This window comes from Anser anser (assembly GCF_964211835.1).
Source record: "Anser anser genome assembly, chromosome: 3".
Classification (NCBI taxonomy): domain Eukaryota; kingdom Metazoa; phylum Chordata; class Aves; order Anseriformes; family Anatidae; genus Anser; species Anser anser.
In genome coordinates, this window is record NC_139722.1 from 2,010,354 (window position 1) to 2,020,394 (window position 10,041).

Genomic DNA, 10,041 nt, shown 5'->3' on the forward strand with positions numbered 1-10,041 from the left:
ATCAGAGTTGTACAGGATCTGGAAATACCAAGCAGTGCAGGGAAATGAGCATCTACAAGGAACGGCACAGGCATAACAACCTTCCTCTGTAGTTGTTTAGCAATTTGTTATCCACACATCTCGAGGCGCGTTATAAGGTGGGTAAATAACCATCTGCCCGTGCAGATCAGCAGCCCAGGGCGCGGAAGGTGATGCAGCTTGCCTGAGGCCAGCCAGCAGCACAGAGGCAGAGGCAGATGGCTGGGAGTGTGTCTCTCTGACTCTTTCTGTTTCAGATTCTGACCTATTCTGCAACCTCAGGAATGTTTATAAGGTGTGTTGCAAGTGCACGTATTTTATTCTAATACTATAATTGGTAGAAGTTACATCAAGGCGTTCGTTATACAGGTCTGCTGTTACTTCAAGGATAGGCTACTGGGCTCGGCAGTTTCCTTGACAATGTTGCTGTTAATTATTTCACGGCATCATAAATACAAAAGCGTTATAAATCGGAGAAGCCTGAGCCTTAAGATGTACAGTGAGCACTCAAAATGCTTGGTTTGCTGCAGCAAAGGCACAGTATCTGCAGTAATGCCTGAGCACTCAGCTCCAAGACCCTGGGAACGTTACCCTTTGAGTGAGTATGCTCACTGGTGAGAAAAGAAAAGCCACTGAGGCAGGGTTACATCATTTCCTTGCATAGCCATTTGCCGTTTGGTACAAAGACCTAGCACTGAACTGATGCTCAGGAAACTACCCAGTGCCTGGAACAAAAAGGAGGCTGGAGCAACAGTTTGGACTTCAGAAGCCGTAAACACCCACGAAGCAATCCATTTAACTTGATTTTCTCTGGGAAGAGGTTTGTGAGGAGAGATTTGCAGTACCAGGGAATCGATGTCGATGAACGTTTTGGGTGGGATTTATCCTACCTGATTTCTGGTGCCCAAAAGTTAGCTTTCTTAATTGAAATTAGTCAGTCTCTTGCGTAATTGATGGTGTAACAGATAATTGCCATCTGCAAGTTCCCATTTCAGCTAATCATTTCAGAGGTGACCTGCTTAGACTTAAGCTCTCAGGCCGTTATTTTGGTTGAGATGAACTGCCTCTTCCAAGCATCCAGAGCAGCTAGAAAAATGAAAGGACAAAAACAGGGAGAGGGAGATGCGCTAATCATTGCTCGGGAGTTGGGATTTATGTGGTGTTTGAGCAAGTACCCGAGGAGCAGAGTCTACTGGCAGAGGCTGTCCCTTCAGTTACGATCCACGGTGCGTTGTGCCCAGTGCCTGGTCTTGACAACGTCCAATGTCCGTGTCTCTTGTGCCAAAAATCTTGAAATCCTCAAGTGACACAGTACAGAATAATCTGCTCACAGAGGGGAAAGCTTCTCCTAATCCTTGTCAATTAGTAGGTGGCATTTGCTCTGAAGCGTGGTTTCTGGTCTAAAAAAGGCTGAGAATTCATGGGTGTGCTGTGGCTCATCCTAATGTATGGGAAGTTTTAGCTTTATCCCAGTCTGGGTTATGATAAGGCAATGAGTTGCAGTTGCTGTGCATTCAGTCCCCTTATCCTTAAAAACTCCTATTCCTTACATTTTACTGGATACTTCCTTAATTATAGAAAAGACAAATAAAAGCTCATGATTTACAGTCTCTTAAATAATTAAACTAGTGTCAGCTCCCTGCAGGAGTCACATGCAATGCTGTAATCCAGAGCGTGGGATTTGATTTCATTCTCACTAACACGTTCTCACTAACATGATTGATACGATGGGCTTGCCTTGTTTAACAAGAGAAAGAAGTTCCGTCTCCAGTACAGCACTAACAAGGGTTTTCTTCAAGCATTTTCCCTGAGCCTCCTTTCTTCCACATGTTAAAGGCTTTTCCCTTAAATTCTGTGGTGCTTCTTTCACAGTCCTGCTGATTTGGCAGGGACTGTAGGTTACAGCTGAAGGATCATATTAGTGTTGGTGATAAACCACTTGCTTTGTAGGGGGGATGAAGGTGTCTGGTAGTCCTCGCTTCTTTTCCACTGCTCACAGGCAGGCCAACTTCCATCATTCTCTGGGAAAGCATCACAGAGCAGCTCAGGCCGTGGGATGCACCCCAAGGTGTCTGAGCAACACACAGGCAAGCTCAGCGCCCTTGAGGTCCAGCAACCATAGCAGGGATCTGCACAAGGGTTTTCTGTGCGTGGTCAGAAGTTTAGGTGAACTCTGCAGAGACGACGTACCCAGAAGAAAAAGAGGATATAGCACCAGTTCAAGAGCAGCAGCAACACGAAACCAGGCCAAGAAACACATCAGGAAAACATTCCGACTCCAGCTTGGAAACAGGAGATCCCACCTGGAGATCCGAAGGCAGGAACGAGTCATTGCACCAACTGCTGTACTTCCAAAAAAATACAAAGTCATTGCTCCAGCACCTTGCTATCTAAGCTGGCTGCAAGGCAGTTAAGTTTTCTTTTGGACAGCCTAAGTGAGAATGGATACAGGACCTTCATGCTCATCCCTTTACGTGGTGAGGTCAATGAAGAAAGTCTTTTCAAGTGCAAGAGCTGAAAAAAAATTAAAACTGGGTCCTTGCAAACGACTCAAAAGCAGCTGTTCTTCACCAAGCACAGCCTGTGACTCAGGCAACATTGCTGCTGTTTCCCCAATGCCAGGCAGATAAGCTTCTGTTCTGCTAAGATGAAGGATACACTGGATCCTCCCTTACTCTGTATCAGATCCTTGGTTTGATGGAGGAATGCGCCAGGGCTGAGCCTCAAACAGTGGAGATGCTAGATGAAGGTGAAAAAAAACCAAACGTGAGAATCAGACAGATTAATTTAGCCAGAGATTTCACATTCTAAATATATATAGGTACCCAGCCAAACCTTGGGATTTTGGTGGTATTTAATGCCTCAAATACTTTTACAAATCTGGATTGAATGGTTAGTTTCCTTTCATTAATTCATTACAGAGAAAATAATTGTGTCAAAACATCAAAACTTCTCCTGCCCAGCTTTCTGATGATCTGCAAACACGGCCGGGACAGCCCATGGGGCACTACCTAAAGCTGGTAAGTTTACCTTGGGAAAAGCCTGGCAGAGATCGCAAGGCCCTGGAGAGGTCACTGAAGGAATTAAGACCCGATTTGTCTCTCTCTCTGATACAAGAAATACATAGCTTTGCCTAGCAAATTGCCCCTAATCCAAATGCAATCCGTCAGGGGTAATTTACCTTGGTCGTTTCTGTGCTACAGCAACAGCAGTGGTAGAAACAGCTCGCATGTTTCTCCGAGCACCTGTTCCCTGCTATCCGAAGCCCTTCCCTCGTGCACAGTTTTAAAATTTCTTATGCAGAAGACGCTGGATGCAGCAGGGGTCAGGCAGGATGCTGCACATCCCTGCACGCTCCCTTCTCCACCCACCTGGAATCGCTCATAGCCACTGGGTAGCCACTTCCCCGCAGGAGCTCCCCTCACTCCATCCCCCACATCCTCTCTGACAGCACCAAACCACATCTTAGCAGTTGCAGATCGCTTCACAGGCGCAAGAGACAGCAGAAACACACTTCCCAGTGCCTCCCGGTGGGAGCCGAGCGCCGCATTCCTGGGAGGCCACGGCAGCGCTGCCAGACCAGCAGAAATTCCCTGGACTGACTGGAACAACCAATAACGCAGCCAAGCCCAGAGCCTACGCATAACTCTTCGTGACTTGGCCCCAGTCCCACGTGGAGCCTTCCTAAAGCTCTGTCCATGCAGTGCTACGTCAGGGTGAGGGCCCTAGTTAATAGGACCTTTGTGGTGGAAACTTATGAAGGACTGTAACCCTCTACCCTAATCTTGATGCTTTCCTCTCTTGGCTTTTCTAGCCAGGATGTATTTTTGTACAGCTTCCTACATGAAACAGTCTTCAAGTGTTTTCCTTGGGCCTCAGAGCAGTCTTTCCAGTGCCTCCCCCAGTGCCCTTATCTGTGTTTAAATCCTTTCTTTCATCTGCCACAGAAGGAGTTGGGATCGCTCACTTGTATTGTGGGTCCTCCTCATGGGGGCTCTGCACCTGCTAAAAACACTAAATGCTGGGGAGACCCAAAGGGGTGATGGAGGTCCCAGCGTGCTCATCTTTCCCCTAGGTGGGACCATTAATAATTACTGGATAGTCACTGCCAAGTGCCAGGAGCTACCCTCTTATCCTACTCCTGTGTTCTCTTTGAAAATCCTAAGCAGTTTCACATCAGAGGTCTCTTTTCCTTTGTTCACTCCAGGTTCTTTATCCACTACCCTTGTGCTGTTAAAAATCACCAGGGTTCAGCCTGCAGTCCTTACGTGGACAAAGCCCTTGTGAACTAAGAGGACTTTTACCAAAATCTGCAAAAATTTGTGTGTTTCTGAAAGATACCAAGTGCTTTCCCAGCAGGCTGCAGACACCGAGGGCCTTAAGGAGATGCTGGGTTTATCGAGAGGTGAGGTCTGGATGAATAACACCTAGAATCTACGTTGAATCTAGGCAACCCTAGACTGAAATGGCATAAAACCGGTTTTGATGGTGTCGGTCTGCCTCCTTATTTTTGGAAGGCACTCACAGATCAGCTGTTTTGTCAGCTGTTGTCTCCCTGGAGTTGATTTGCTTTACCCCCTAATTTTCTGAATGCTCGGTACCAGTTCCTCCTGGCATCTGTCCAGGGCCTGGCAGAGCTCATGGACTTCGGACTGAGCCCTGCTGCCACTTACGCTCTAAGATCTCTTGCTCTGCCACTGAATATCTGTGAGTCAAACCCACGTGAAGCCCATGCCAGTGTTCAATATCATGGCAGAAGGTGGATCTAGCAAGTGCTAGATATGAAGCGAGAAGATTTTAGCCATATGTTCTCTTCTGAGGCAGCAAATCCCCATCATCTGGATTCCCACCATCCAGAATGACTGCCTTCTCCTTCGCCCACGGAAATGTACTGCCAGCACCATCTCCTTCCCTCCCAGCACAAAATCTGGGTACCAGCAATCTCTGCAATGAGCTTCCGCACGGGACACGGCGGTATACTAACGTGTAGACCTGGCGTTCGTCCTCGTGAAGTCTTTCTTTCCTCTTTCGCGTGGCTTTGGCACTGGGGCTCGAACAGGCGCTGGCCGTATCCCGGCGTTCCACTGGGAGCTCTGGGCTAGGGTCTTTGCTGCTGCTTTGGGGGTCAGGTTCCCGGCTGACGGGCGAGTGGCCCAGCTGGGATGAACCGGTGGTTTGGGAACAGGCTCGAGATCTGCAGTAAGTGACAGCTAGGAAGAGAAGGCAGTAAGTATCATATTATCATCCTAACAGTCTCAGAGGGACTGAAAATGTTGGAGGCTGTTGAAAACTTGAATCTATAAATGATTCTCATAACGATGATACAAGCATGTCTTACTGCAGTGACCTGTGTTCTGTTATGAGTTTACCTTAAAGACAAAAAGATCCAATTAGAAATTGATGCTAGTAGAGCTAAACCCATGTTAATTGGTTCTCGGCATTAATTGGTATCTCAATGCACAAATTCTCCCCTGTGCATATGGCTGTGGCTGATTCCAGTCTTGCTTGCTCTTTGAATTCTCACAGTGTAAGGGATAACGTTTATTTTAAAATACTGTTCAATGAGCATTTTACTAAGCAGTACAGAAGTTAAGCAAAAATAAAATCTTAATGACACAGTGATTGTTTTTTTTTTCCTTGAAAAAGATCCCAAATATCCAAAAAACACAGGTTGTGCATACCAACAGCTTTGGCTTTTTTTTAACTGCAACAAATTATTTGGTAATAATAGTGAACAAACACCAACAAAACCAGACATCGACACAGAAACTCATTAAAAAGCAATATGGGCAGATAGTCTTCTGTGAAACTAGAGTCCACAGTAAAACGGTTGTGCAGAAAAGTCGATGCTGTTCTGCAGTTCCTGACCGCCTCTTTCCCTTTTCCATTATTTGAATTGGCAGCAGTGGCAGATATATGGTGCTTCGTGTCTAATTGTCTAGTAATAAATAAGCAACCCAGCAACTTCTGAATATCGGCCTAAGGGAAGGCCAGGGATTATACAACTGGCTAAAATACTCCAGGTTCTTAGCAGTACTTGATGTGTAACAGAGAGATGGTGTAATATAAGCAGCTGCAGCTTTTCTGTCCTAGTGCGGAAAGCACAATGCCACAGAAGCAGGAGTAGTTGCAGCACAGATCTGACCGTACCTTGCTTTTCGGCTCCTGTGTCTTTGGTGGTTCAGTTTTAGAGTTTATAGGGACAGATGGGTAGAGTATCAAAGCCAGGCTATGCCTTTAAAATTAGAGTGACATATATAAGCTGGGTTTGAATTCCAGACATTATACTGAGCTATTTTCACTCTCAGGGGTGGTCCCATGTAGTTCAACAGGATTTCTTGTATGAATCCGTAAAATTCAAAATAAGGTTTGCAGAATATAGGTGGTGTAAATGTACACTGGACCAGACCGTGTTGCATTGCCAAGAGCCCTGGATCTTCATGTGGGATATACCCACACAGAATGTAGATGTGATCCATCCTCAAAACACCAATTCCCTATCTGTATGTCATAGGATAATTTATTCCTGACTTCAAATGCTGCAATCTTACTACCTTAGGCAGTGAGGCAAGAATGAGTGATCCTGTCAAAAAAAATGTTATTTAGTATGCACTAAAAATAAGTCAGTAATTCAAGAACAGCTGTGAGGGTGGAGCAGTGTCTCCAACAGAACCAAGCAGGCAGGCTGAAAGGCAAAACCAGCCCCTAATTGCTGACATTGCAGTCATTTGCAAAGCTGTCGAAAGCATCAACCTGATGGATTTTTACCTTCCTCATAAAGTGTCTGTGAATTTTGACATTTGAAGGGGATGTGCCATGAAGCTGCTTCTTTTGCTGAGAGCTGCAGAAAACTCCTTATCGGGAGTCCTTCAGGGAAGAGAGCCTGTGTAAAGAACACTGATGTGGCAGCGGTGACACCTGTGAAGGGACCTGTGGGGTCAGAACCGAGGAATCACAGCAGGGCAGCACAGCTCCATGCCAGAAGGAACAGGAGGGATGAAACAGTGGCCCGAAACACAGCCGTGTGTTCCACGCCTGGCCTGCTAAAAGCCCAAATGAGTCACTGAACCCATTGCATTCTTCACTTTCCTTTGTATGATACTGGGACAGCAGCTGCTGAAGGCAATGTAAGCATCAAGGTGGTACAGGCAAGCCACAAAGCCTTGATCCAAAAAAGTGCTTAAAGAGACAATTAACAAGGAAACTGTACTTATCTTTAGTGTAAGGCATTTCCCTGCGTAAAGACAGAGCAGGCATTCCCACCCCACCGTGGAGATGGGGGGGTTGTGTGGACATGCGTATGAAAGAAAGTGGCCCTTCATTCAGACACCTAATTAACTCAATTTATTGTAATGCACTATTTAAGGTAATTTAGATAATTTACTTTAATTTATTGTAAATTAAGTGTGAGTCTGGTCACATTTTCTGCTACTATTTCCGTGATTACTAATAAACTCCAAAACCCCACAAGTTTACCAGGAGGAGACTTCATTCACCATATGCAAACCTGGAGCCAGTGGAGGTAATTCCAGGAGTCAGGTCATCACCTTAATTACACGTTTCTTCTATTTTGGTGCGTTGTTGTTTAGTCTCCTGAGCTTAGAGCTCCATATAATAGCCCTTTTTACATCTTCATTGTTGGCTGTAATATACCTTATTCTCATCTACTTTCTGCCCTTGAATCATTGATCTATTTAAGAGCTTCATTTTAATTTGACTTGATGTTTGCTTGCTTGGGGCACTTATTCTTTCATCATATTCTATTCTTCTTCCAAGGATTTACTAAAAGATTTGAGTATTAAGCTGCTTTATTTGGAATTGATTAAGTAAGAGTCTTTTCACAGGTCTTCATTTCAACACGATTCTCCAGCGCTACCCTAATAATGAATGGAAATTAATTTTGGATGATTCCTAGTGAGTTATACATATTCTTCTATGCATCAGCCTACTGTAACCTAACTTTTATTGTCCTGTAGTGTTGTAATCATTAATGGCCAGCGTAACAGCAGGATTATACTTTGTGATTACACAGAGGATAAGAACCACGGCCCTTGTGCTGAAATTTGTACAGCTCTAAACTCAAAGCAAATACAAGTGTATTTTCAATGTAAAGGTCTAGGAAAGAGTGATGCAGCACAGACTATACCAGATTTTTAACACAAAAAGAAGCCAGTGCTTCCAAGGTTGCACAGGATAAAGACATGGAGCTCACTTAACCCTGGCTTACGCTGTCCTAACTGGCCAGAAGGGACCAAGGAAGGATGGTGGACCTGTCAGGCCTCGATAGCGTGCAGTAGCTTTAGGAATCTTCCCAGGGCTTTTTGTGGGGAGAGAATGCGGTACCCACTACCTCTGTGTGCTCCCTGAGACGTAGCATTTTGAGTCAGCTGAATACTTTTTGGTGACTATTTGCTACAGGAATAATAACGTCTCTTTAAAACTATGAGCAGCCAACAGAAGGGGACACATACATAAACACAACTCAGCCCTGTACTAAAGACATTTATAGCAAAAACTCCCACTGACTTTATGTAGAAGGGTTCAGACTTGATGCTGGGAATGAGACTAGGTGCTTGTGCCCTGCTGGGCTGCAGGTTAAGTAACTTTCAAGTTCCTAAACTCTAGGGAAAGAAAATCAAACTCATCTCTTTCTACCCTGAACTAAGATCCTTTCACCTCTGTACTGACAATAAAACAGCTTTAAATTTGAAATGAGAAGCCATGGTGGGATGAAACTCTGTCAGGGCCCTCTGATCTAAGGGCTATAGAGGAAGCCATTGGAGAATGGAAATTGTAAGACACGGGCTGCATAACTTTAATTATATTTTCTGTTCTTTGACACTGACTGAATCCCTTTCCTAGCAAACAGGCTGTATTTGGGTCAGGAGAATGCCTCTCAATCTCAGGAGACAATGCCTGTCTTTTATGTAAACCTTCTTTAGCTCAACTCACATGCGTTCCCTGGCTTTCGTCGCTTGGGAAACATGCTTCCAGGTTTGCAAAAACCCCCGATACGCTTGTGAGCACATCTTTCTTCTGGCGGCTATTTGCTGCCATATCTACAAAAGCTTAGACCCATGATGCTTTCTGGAAGCCTGACTTCCCTAGACTCCTTTCATGTGAGGGTGCCCTATTTTACCCGCAATGAGCACAAAGAATCCTCAGTGTTAAGACCTTCGGGCTGCTTGCGCAGGCTCAGCCCAATGAACAAAGCATAAACTAACTTCAGACTGCAACAATCAAAAGTCGCGAGCACGGAAGAGCAGCTCTGGGGAAAGATGCGAGTGTCGTAACCGATCCAGGGCTTTGTAGGGTGTGGAAACTGGTTGTCAGGATACTGAGCAGTAAGCAAAGCGAGGGAGGAGCAGACAGCCAGATCACTGCCTGCACACAGCTAGTTGCTGTCTCTTTTTCCCACCGAAGGCAGATGGACTGTGTCTAGGCTGCAGAGAGAGGCTGTCCCTGGAGCAGCCAGACGTGGCATGCTTTGTGTCCTCCTTATGCCTCCGTCGCTTCTGGCCAGATATCTCCCCTGAGGACAGGCACAAAATGCGCCTGGCAGCCTCCTTACAGTCAGGAGCAAAGTTTTGCAGTTACCGAAGTTAAGTAAATGCTCTGAGCTAAAATATTCCTGGGTGTAACTGACACCGGACCCCAGCTGATATAATTACAAGCCGGTGATACTTACCAGTGATTTTGCCTTCCGGAGCTTATTAGATCCACGACCTGCTCTCTTTTTTTTCTCAGCTGCCTGCCGGCTGAGGTCTGGGGTCTCTCCTCCTCCCTTCTTTCTCCTGCAGAGTAGAACCGAACAGTATTAACAAGTGCTATGGAGTTGGTTCCCTGGCGTTGAGAAGAAGAAAATCCCTTATGATATGCCACCCAAAAAGACATGGCTTAAGCTAATACATTTTATCTTGTACCTGGAGCAGACCAAGAGCGCACAATCAGTTGTGGCTCAGAGAAGAGTGGTAACTTGCCTTTTTTTAAAGTAATGATAATTTCACAGCACTCAAATGCTTG